This window comes from Haliotis cracherodii, unplaced genomic scaffold (assembly GCF_022045235.1).
Source record: "Haliotis cracherodii isolate W230 unplaced genomic scaffold, xgHalCrac1.p SCAF_4, whole genome shotgun sequence".
NCBI lineage: Eukaryota > Metazoa > Mollusca > Gastropoda > Lepetellida > Haliotidae > Haliotis > Haliotis cracherodii.
This window is the reverse complement of record NW_027266297.1, coordinates 33,303,676-33,314,640: the sequence shown is the minus strand read 5'-3', so window position 1 is coordinate 33,314,640 and position 10,965 is coordinate 33,303,676.

Below are 10,965 nucleotides of genomic sequence, written 5' to 3'. Positions count from 1 at the left end.
CACTTGGGACCAAAGCTTCAATTGCGTAATTGTAAAGAGCTGAGATAATCAAATTGTTGTTCTCTGTTATATAATTATAGTGAATCGGGAAAGGAAGTTGAAGCTGGTAATTGTGATCGAGAAGAACTTCGTGAAGGAACACTTGATATTCGTATTGTGATGTCAGGTTAAAAATTCAAAGAAAACAGTTTTCTTCACACTGCTGACATATCATAAAATGTTGAAGAACTTGTCAGTTTGGATTGAGCTCCCACGAAGTGTCCCTAAACTTTGCTAGAGCAATTGTCATACAAGTTAAAACATCAAGCGCCCTGGATGCCCTAGGTCATGTCCAGGCTTCCAACACTGACAAGGCTGTTACAATGCTCAACCTACAGAAGATGCCTTTAAGCAACACATGTTGAGAGGTATGTTTCCGACGACAATGTGTCTGTACAGTCATGTACCAAACCCTATTTTGGAGTGAGTGAGTGAGTGAGTTGGGTTTAACGCCGCTTTTAAAAGTATTCCAGTCATATCGCGGCGTGTCAGCTTAATGTGGGAGGAAAGCCCGAAGTGATGCAGGTCTTAGACGGTTATCACTTCGGTGAAACCCACGAGCACGGGTATGGTGCTGACAAACCCAGAAACATAATCGGGGCGAACCGGGATTTCGAACCCACAATCATAGGTTTCTGGCGTGCCCAAGGGATGCAACTCTGCACAGCGAATCGCCGCGCCTTTGACGACTGGGCCACCCGTGCCCCCTCCCTAGTTCGGAGCAATGAGTGGGAACAGGGTGACACACCATGTACATGTGCACCCGTCCATGGCAGATTCATCTCATCTTCAGTAACAGATCATGTATAGTCTCCAGAAAGTGTCCTTGCCATGGCTGGACTGCTACGAACTGAACACTGCACCTGCTCTGACTGCCGATACTCTGCACGTTATGATGAACCCAAAGGCTTGAGGTGCAGTGATTGTGACTAAATGCATCTCTCTGTATTGGACAAAAATAATGGATGAAGTTGAAGACTGCACTACCTACACAGAAACATATAGTTTCCATTTCTCACATGGCACTACTTACAACGTCCAGATGAAGAATGGACATGGGCACGGGGACGTGGAGAAGGGACTTTTTAACAAGCCCGTTGATGTCACATACATTCTTACATGGAATATTGCCGTGTGTTGTTGCTGTGTCACCGCCAAAAGAAACGCGAATACCATACATGTTGGTTACTATGTGACTTTCTCATATTCAAGCGATTTTAGATTGGTTCGATGCACAAACGAACACACTTGTATGTTGCGTGAACCAATGCTCATGGAAGCATCACATGTCACGTCATAGCCCCAGGACTCGAGATGCACCATTTGTCTCGTGCATAATTATTTTTAACATCACGTGCAGCACATGGTGATACGTTGGTTGGTTTGTCGTTTAACGCCGCACTCAGCATTATTCCAGCTATATGACGGCGGTCTGTAAATAATCGAGTCTGGACCAGACAATCCAGTGATTGACATCATGAGGATTGATGACGTGCATCAACCAAGTCAGCGAGCCTGACCACCCGATCCCGTTAGTCGCCTTTTACGACAAGCAAAGTCGCCTTTTACGGCAAGCATGGCTTGCCGAAGACCTATTCTACCCCGGAATCCTCTCGGTTCACGAGTAAAGTCACTCTGTGGTAACAATTACCGATTGTTAGTTTTGTTATTAAGTGGGACACAATGGAAACATCTCTTCTTAACGTACGTACCTTCCTATATGTTTCTATGCTTCGCGTTTCTTTTGGCTTTGAGTATATCTAAAGATCGATGGACGTTCATTTTCACCAGAAGAAGATAATCTTTATGACATACCAAAATGCAATGTGGTTATTTATAAATGTTAATGAGTAACTGACAACATTAAATCATTTGCAGATGAATGCTTCACATTGACACTTCAAATTAAGTCAATATAAGCAACAGTAACATTGGCGATAATAATATCTTATATATGACAATAACATTATAGTGGAGTTCCTGGTCGAAACCTAAGGTTGGACATTATAATTTCTCATACATTCCGAAGTTAAGACGAAATACTGTCATTTTCCTGTATTGGTGGCCAAGTTGTCCGCAGTTGTACAAGAATGTTAGTGTTGTCATTGTAAATGGTTATAATATATATTATATATTATTTTTTTTAACAGGATGGAGGGTGGGATCACATTTACTGTACTTAATGAACATTATAAACATTATTATGTACCTACATTAATTGTGTTTCTTTCATAAGCTCCGAAAGCATTCAGGAAGATTTGTAGATGTCAAACGACATGATTGTCAATATAAACGTAATATTACCTCCAGTTTTCTAATAATTTGAAAATGAAAATTGAGAGTTTTGTTCAGTTTTTTTTTACACATTTGGCTCAAAACTGGATTTAAACAATTTTTCTTCTTGTTTATTGATGCTATTTTAGGTTTCCTAAATCAGCACATTGATTTTGTGATGAATTGAGTATTCCAGTATGCAAACTGACTTGTTTAGAGCCATTTATAGATTGACTGAAATTTGACTAAAAATATTCATTTTATCACGACAAACATGTCTGCCACCAAAGGAAATCACAACAAGCATTTTCTAATGCATAAATGACATCTTGTGAAGAAAAATGTGGTCGTGCCTTGTTCTACTGTGGGGAGGGGTTACTCCTTAGTAAGCTGCCTTTTGAGGTTTGTCCGCTACTCTCAATACAAAGATGTTGATAGAAATACAGTAAGGGATGTTAGTGGAGACATATGTTGGAAGAGATACAGTACAGTAACGGATGTTTGTAGAGATAAAAGGACACAGATGCTTGTAGGGGTACATGTACATCGTTATGCAGGTACTGACACATGCGCCGAAAGTGCTTGCTTGATAAAGGTAATAGCAGCTACAATGAAACTTTGCATTGAAAGAATAAAGACGTTCAGATAAAGATTAAATACAGCCCTGTATTCATTGTAAGGCATCTTGTGCAAATGAATACAATACAACCTCGTGTTCAGCATGCGCGTTATCGTCATTGAAGTACTATTGAAATGCTATTCTATTCTGGGATAAAATGGCAATCTATAATCAAACTCCAAAATTAACAAATATGATATATACATTTATCACTCATAACTACGCTTGCAGCTCTGAAAAACTTCCATGAACAACACTTGCCAAGAAAATATGAAACAACTGTGGTCTCGGTGAAATATTTGACAACCCGTTATTGTGTTCTCCATGGCTAGCTTTAAAAGAAATATTTAAAGACAAAGTCCTGCTGAAGTGGCACAGTTCCATTACTGAGAGTTCTAAAGGAGTATGTACTATAAAATGTTAAAAGAAAATATAACCTTTGAAAAATATCTCTTTCTGCCTAAAAATGTTTATCACCCAATCTTACAATTTAGAACCACAAACCATAACTTACCAATTGAAACCGACGCTGGTCTGATATCCCAAGAGTGGAACGTTTGTGTAATCTATGTAGTTCTCCCGCGGTTGGTGACGAGTTTCATTACCTGTTAAGACGTGAAGCTCTTCTCCAGTGGCGATCTATGTACATACCTAAATATCTCTCTGAATGGCCTAATATGTATAAAACTAAAAAAAGTCATTATCCGGCATTAGAGCAAAAGATATGAAGAACTTGTCCAAATGCATCAATACCATATTTAGAAATGTTGAAGCTGTTCGAAAACGTGTATGAGATTCTTGTTACTTTATATCTATCATATTCATTGTAACCTTTGACCACTATATGTATTTGCACAATTTTCCCGTCATCTTGATGCCGATATTTTTATATTATATTTGAATTTATATCATAATGTTTCTCATGTACCACCGTTGGTGTTTTTTTTTCTGAGAATAAACTGGACTGAACTGCTAATAATATAGTGCGTATGTAATTATATATATTAATACCATGTTAGTGATCCTACTGTTATCTTTGGTACACAACCAGAACCATGTCGTTTAATTATCCGCAGCTAGATGTTCAGCTGATTCCGTTAATTATGAACTTAATATGGAATGTACGTGTTGACATTCATCTACTGATGTCGACAGGTACGTTTTATATGTTCGTTTGTTGGTTGGTTGGTTTGTTGTTTAACGCCGCACTCAGAAATATTCCAGCTATATGACGGCGGTCTGTAAATAATCGAGTCTGGACCAGACAATCCAGTGATTAATATCATGAACATCGATCCACGCAATTGGGATCGATGACATGCATCAACCAAGTCAGCGAGCCTGACCACCCGATCCCGTTAGTCGCCTTTTACGACAAGCATAGTCGCCTTTTACGGCAAGTATGGGTTGCTTAAGACCTATTCTATATAGGCATGAGGCAAAAACAGTAGTCTTTATTTAGTTAAACTTTGTTGATATATGAAAAACATAATGTTGACTTACAAATAATTTCTGATTCATTCAACAGGCGAGGTGATCTGGGGTTTAATGTCGCGTCCAGGATTGTTGCACTTATATAGCAACGTGTATGCACGTGTGTGGGGGTGGCTGCTTCTACTTGTCCGGACTGATGCCGATTTGTAGTGCTGGCCCACTGCCGCTGTTTAACATGAACACCCCACTCAGACACGGTATACTGACTCCGAGCCGACCAGTCCTTGTTTTAGCAACCCATGCTTGCCACAAAAAGGTGACTATGCTTGTCGTAAGAGGCGACTAACGGGATCGGGTGGTCAGGCTAGCTGACTTGGTTGAAGCATGTCATCGATCCCAATTGCGTGGATCGATGCTCATGATATCAATCACTGGATTATCTGGTCCAGACTCGATTATTTACAGACCGCCGTCATATAGCTGGAATGTTGCTGAGTGTGACGTAAAACAACAAACCAACCAACCATCTTAAGACCTTGTGAAGCAGATCCAAGAGAAAATTAAGTGGAAGAGCTGCTGACGCATTGGCTTCCAAATGTTTAAGGACTCTGTACCTTTTGTAAAGACGCTTGATAGACATATCACTGATCCTCCAAAGTAATTAAAGGGGGAATATGCGGGGAGAAAATGACAGTCCTAGCACGTTTCTTTAAGTCGTTCTAACCGTACTTTGATTGTCTGCTATCTCAATCTAGAAGTTGAAGACTGCACTACCTACACAGAAACATATAGTTTCCATTTCTCACATGGCACTTCTTACAACGTCCAGATGAAGAATGGACATGGGCACGGGGACGTGGAGAAGGGACTTTTTAACAAGCCCGTTGATGTCACATACATTCTTACATGGAATATTGCCGTGTGTTGTTGCTGTGTCACCGCCAAAAGAAACGCGAATACCATACATGTTGGTTACTATGTGACTTTCTCATATTCAAGCGATTTTAGATTGGTTCGATGCACAAACGAACACACTTGTATGTTGCGTGAACCAATGCTCATGGAAGCATCACATGTCACGTCATAGCCCCAGGACTCGAGATGCACCATTTGTCTCGTGCATAATTAGTTTTAAAATGACGTGCAGCACATGGTGATACGTTGGTTGGTTTGTCGTTTAACGCCGCACTCAGCATTATTCCAGCTATATGACGGCGGTCTGTAAATAATCGAGTCTGGACCAGACAATCCAGTGATTGACATCATGAGCATCAATCCACGCAATCCGGATTGATGACGTGCATCAACCAAGTCAGCGAGCCTGACCACCCGATCCCGTTAGTCGCCTTTTACGACAAGCAAAGTCGCCTTTTACGGCAAGTATGGCTTGCTGAAGACCTATTCTACCCCGGAATCCTTTCGGGTCACGAATAAAGTAACTCTGTGGTAACAATTACCGATTGTTAGTTTTGTTATTAAGTGGGACACAATGGAAACATCTCTTCTTAACGTACGTACCTTCCTATATGTTTCTATGCTTCGCGTTTCTTTTGGCTTTGAGTATATCTAAAGATCGGTGGACGTTCATTTTCACCAGAAGAAGATAATCTTTATGACATACCAAAATGCAATGTGGTTATTTATAAATGTATAATATTTTAAACATCTTAAATCTTACTTGTTTTTGTTGATGCTGTCATGTTGTCCGGGGATAGTCTTGGATTCAACAGTCACGACCGCACATTCATCTTTAATGCTGACGTTAACGTTTCAGTATGTGGCTACACTGTGTTATTGATCATTCTATAAGCTTTGGCAGACTGTTGTCTCATCTGATCTGCAATTCAATAAGGTTTACGCCTGTGCTATACTCTTTCACGCGTATCAGCTAAATTACACATAATTTATACCGAGGTGAAAATGCGATATGTACCTACGTTGTTGACCTTGGATGCGATTTCAACATATTTCAGTTTGTTGCCAGAGACGAAGAGACAAGCACTGATCAAGGGAGTTAAATACATGTACATCCGACTCAACATACAAGTAGATCGATTACGTCATCACATGAAAATAACTGTCAATGTTCATTTATCATGCTATTTTAATTCGGACATGAATTGTTTGCCATATTTGCAACCACTCCCGACAATAGATTTCTTATGTTTACATATTGCCTTTCAGTGTGGAATAAAGTTATCTAACACTCCCGATCGACTCCCAATATAACACTGTTTGAGAATATAGTGAAAGTTTGCCTGTCACTAGAGAGTCGTGCAAATCGATGTACTGTACCAGATTGTGTCGTTCACCTCACGGAGAAAGTCAGGTTTGTTGCAATCTCATTAAAACCAGATCTTAGTTCTCGCTACCACTGAACAGAGATCTGAGGACATCCCATTACGGGTCACGTCAGACTGACCTTGCGCGAACTTTGACCGACCAATGGAATGACCAATCAGAAGGCAGCTTTCTTGTGCTTTAAGGCACTAATTTCGAATTGGCGACTACGCTTCACATCATAGCTAAGCTGCTTGTGTATTTGCTCTGATGATTAATCAGTGATCTTTGTCATGTACAGGAACCTTCGCTTGTTGCCCAACATTCTGAGTGTTATACACTATAAGGAAGATAAACATAATTTGTTTACCCATGATCATTGTTTTACCTCTTCCCGTCGGATTTCCGGGTTAGAATATGTCCCAGCGGCCTCTGCTGGTTGCTACAGGCGACTTGATGAATCCGCTGGTCAGCCCGTATGATTGTGTGTCATATTGCCCCGAAGGCGTAGATCGTTGCTAATGAACAAATAATCATGATATGTTCCGGATCTCGCACAATAGACCCGTGAAGATTCCGGGGTAGAATAGGTCTTCAGCAACCCATGCTTGCCGTAAAAGGTGACTATGCTTCTTGTGAAAGGCGACTAACGGGATCGGGTGGTCAGGCTCGCTGACTTGGTTGATGCATGTCATCGATCCCAATTGCGTGGATCGATGTTCATGATATTAATCACTGGATTGTCTGGTCCAGACTCGATTATTTACAGAGCGCCGTAATATAGCTGGAATATTGCTGAGTGGGGCGTTAAACAACAAACCAACCAACCAATCAATCTCGCACAATATATCGACATGTGTGTGCGTGCGTGCGTGCGTGCGTGCGCGCTCGCGCGCTCGGCTGTTTGTACTAGTCCGGACTGATGCCGGTTTTATTGTGCTAGCTGAAATACCATGCCGCAGTTTAACATGGATACCCCACTCAGACACAGTATACTGACGGGCCAGTTCTTGTTTTACCCCCTTAATGCCAAAGTGCCAGGCATAGTAACAAGTACCATAAGTTTGGTATGACGAGACCGGCATTCGAACCACCAACCTTCCACACTCCGGGCAGGCGTTCTATCCACTAGACCAGGAAGGCAGTCCCATTGGGAGAAGGTTTCAGTTACAATATTATTCACTGGTCCAAAATCGGAGCCCAAAATATCTTCACAGTTAATGTTTTTGGGTATCTATCAGTTCAAGATATTTCACTAATGAGTGTTTTTTCTGGTCACAACAAATATAGTAAAGTCACTTTAGTACTAACACCATTTTAAATTATGTGTCTGTGTGTCAAGTTTGTAAATATATTACTTCTTGCCAGACGACAATCAGTCTCGATTATCCACCAAAAACTGATTCCACCGGGCGTAAACATAAAACAACTGTGACAACCCGACGAATGGATAAGTGAAAATCAGTGATGACGCCATGTGTTCGCGAAAAGGGCAAACTTCAATAAACAGTAACCAAATTCAGTTATTTTAGAATTTGTCTAATCCTTCAGTATATTTTCCAGTCGGCGGTGGCCTCTTGTCTGAATAATATTTTACTGTCACGAACACTGGTTTTGCTCGGGGGAACGTTATTCAAGTGATGCCAATTCTACTGATCAAAAGAATCATTGAAGCATTACTAATGTATGTATCTAACATAAAATGCGCTCTTCATGTCCCCGGCTTTTTCATTTTCAATTTTCACTCCCCAATTAGATTTTCAATACAGGGTTTGATTTTAACGACGTTTGACTTGAACATATCATGTTAAATAAATGTAAAGTACCTCACTTAAACATGCTAATAGACAGTTCATTTAACGCTTCATGAATCTGTCATATTAATGATATTTGAACTCAATTTATTACATGCAACAAATTAGGATAAAATAAAGCTTGAACTACAAGGAACTAAGCCTTGGTCCGGTGATGAAAGTCCACCGAAGCATTTGATGTAAGCTTCATCGCTTGAGGTGACAAGCGACTTGAAATGTCATCGGATCGCGAGGTCAACGGGCGGTATGAAGCTGCATTAAATACTGAACAGTTGGTGTCCAATTTCGTGTGAATTCCAAAAGTGTTACACAAATCCCCATGACTTCAGCTTTCTAATGGTAAAGGTTCCCATTATGTCGAGCAATGTTCATTGCAGGTCCATCCTTTTGTGTCCACAAATCACCACTTTTGAGGTACAATCGAGCATGCTCGTTCTGCCAAGATTTCAAAAAGCGTCATACAGCTCTTGCTCAGAAGTTGTTCGATCATGGTTATGGTTTTATGGTCGACATAGTGGGGGGCATTTCCAAATTAGGCGCATCAGTAATGAAACTGATGTCCGATGCAATTCCCTATTTTGACTTGTACCTCGTGTTCCCTTATTTCTTCAGGGGCACACTTGACCTGCCCTTGCATGTGTTTGTGGCGAATGTCACCGATGGGGCAGGAGACGCTTGTAGTTACCTTTCCGCGCACACTTGGTATCATCACTGTTTGATAGTGATTCAGAAACATATACTCATGACGATATATAGTCGGAATCGTACAGTCGACTTGACTGTTTTGGGCAGAGATTACTTATGGGTAACCAATATGGGGAGGGCTTTGTCGCTTTTATTTAGCTGTCGAAATAAGTTCGTTACTCTCATGCAACTTATGTTTCTAAATATGTTTCCCTTTTTTTGCGAACAGCTGTTGTCATCACTGATTTTCAGTGACCCATTATATCTTTTTACTACTATTTTGCCTTTTTGCGCCCAATTGAATCTGTTTCGTCGGGTATCGAGACTGGTTATTCTCTGACGCTGAACTTTGAACATTGTTATGAGATCGTTATTTTTTTAGTTCTGATAGTATAAAGGAGGAAATCAATGTACAAGATTCCAAAACTCAGAGGGTCTGTTAAAAGTAAAACATTATTTCACCTGTCAAAGAGTCATTACACATAAAATGATTTAAAAGTCAATCTTCACATCAAATTATATCTCTTATCAACTTCACGCAAAATTTCACAAATTCAGTTAACGCCTTATAATAAACTTTTACATATTTATAAATTCCCCAACTTACATAGGTTTGAAAATGCTCTAAGTGACGGAAGAGTGTATCAATTTGATAAAATTTATAACATGACCTTTCAATTTGTGATGCTATCATATGCATGACAAATCAATAAAAAAGGACGCATGATCAATAATCAATAACACCCATGAAGATTCCGGTCAGAGTTGGTCTGCAGCAACCCATGTTTGTCGAAAGAGGCGATTAACGGAATCGAGTGGTCAGGCTCGCTGACATGGTTGATGCATGTTGGTGGGTGTGGGAGGATTGGCTGTGGTTCTCCAGCCATGTCTTAATCCTAAAGGTGTTGAGTTGGGTTCAGGTGAGGAATTGGATTTTGAATAAGCTGGTACTTAAATAATGTTGATGTGTATATATTACACACAGGGGCAAACATATTCTTGCAGTTAAGTTCAGTAATTCTCACTGTGCACTTGCTTCTTGCTGATTGGCTAGATCACGACAATGGTTTCACCGTGTTCACTGTTTGCGAAGGGGCACATGCCAATGTGATGTCATATCCAGCATAGACTGAGCCTATTGGTCATGACGCCACGTCCAGTTTAATGCGACCGTTACAACAATAGACTGACTGAGCTGCTGTCACCACCTGTGATCGGGAAACACACAATTTTCTCCATTTTTCTGACAATATAGACTATGGTTTATATCTAGAATAACCTTCTCGCGACTATATTTTCCAAATATAGGTGTCAATTTGGCGCTGTGCTCAATTAATCCGCCCAACCGAAAATGAAAACAATGTCGACGTTTTCACTTTCGCGTTAAACGTCTCATCAACATGTAATATAGTACGGCTATTTTTATACCCCCGTTTACGAAGTAAATCGGGGGTATATACTAGTAGCGTTCCGTCTGTCCGTCCTTCCCTCCGTCCGTCCTTCCGTCCAAGTTTTTGTACGACCAATAACTGTTTAACCATGCACCCTAGCTTCACCAAACATGCTACACACATTGACCACAATGAGTACTTGTGCCTTTTGCTAGTTTGAAGATTCTGAACTTTTTAATTTTTGCCGTTCACATGGAAACATTAGAAACTTAAACTTTTAGGGTGGGTGTTTTGTAAGGCCCATATCCTTTTAACCATGCACCCTAGCTTCACCAAACGTGCTACACCCGTTTACCACAATGAGTACGTGTGCCTTTTGCTAGTTTGAAGATTCTGAATTTTTTTATTTTTGACGTTTCCATGGACACAT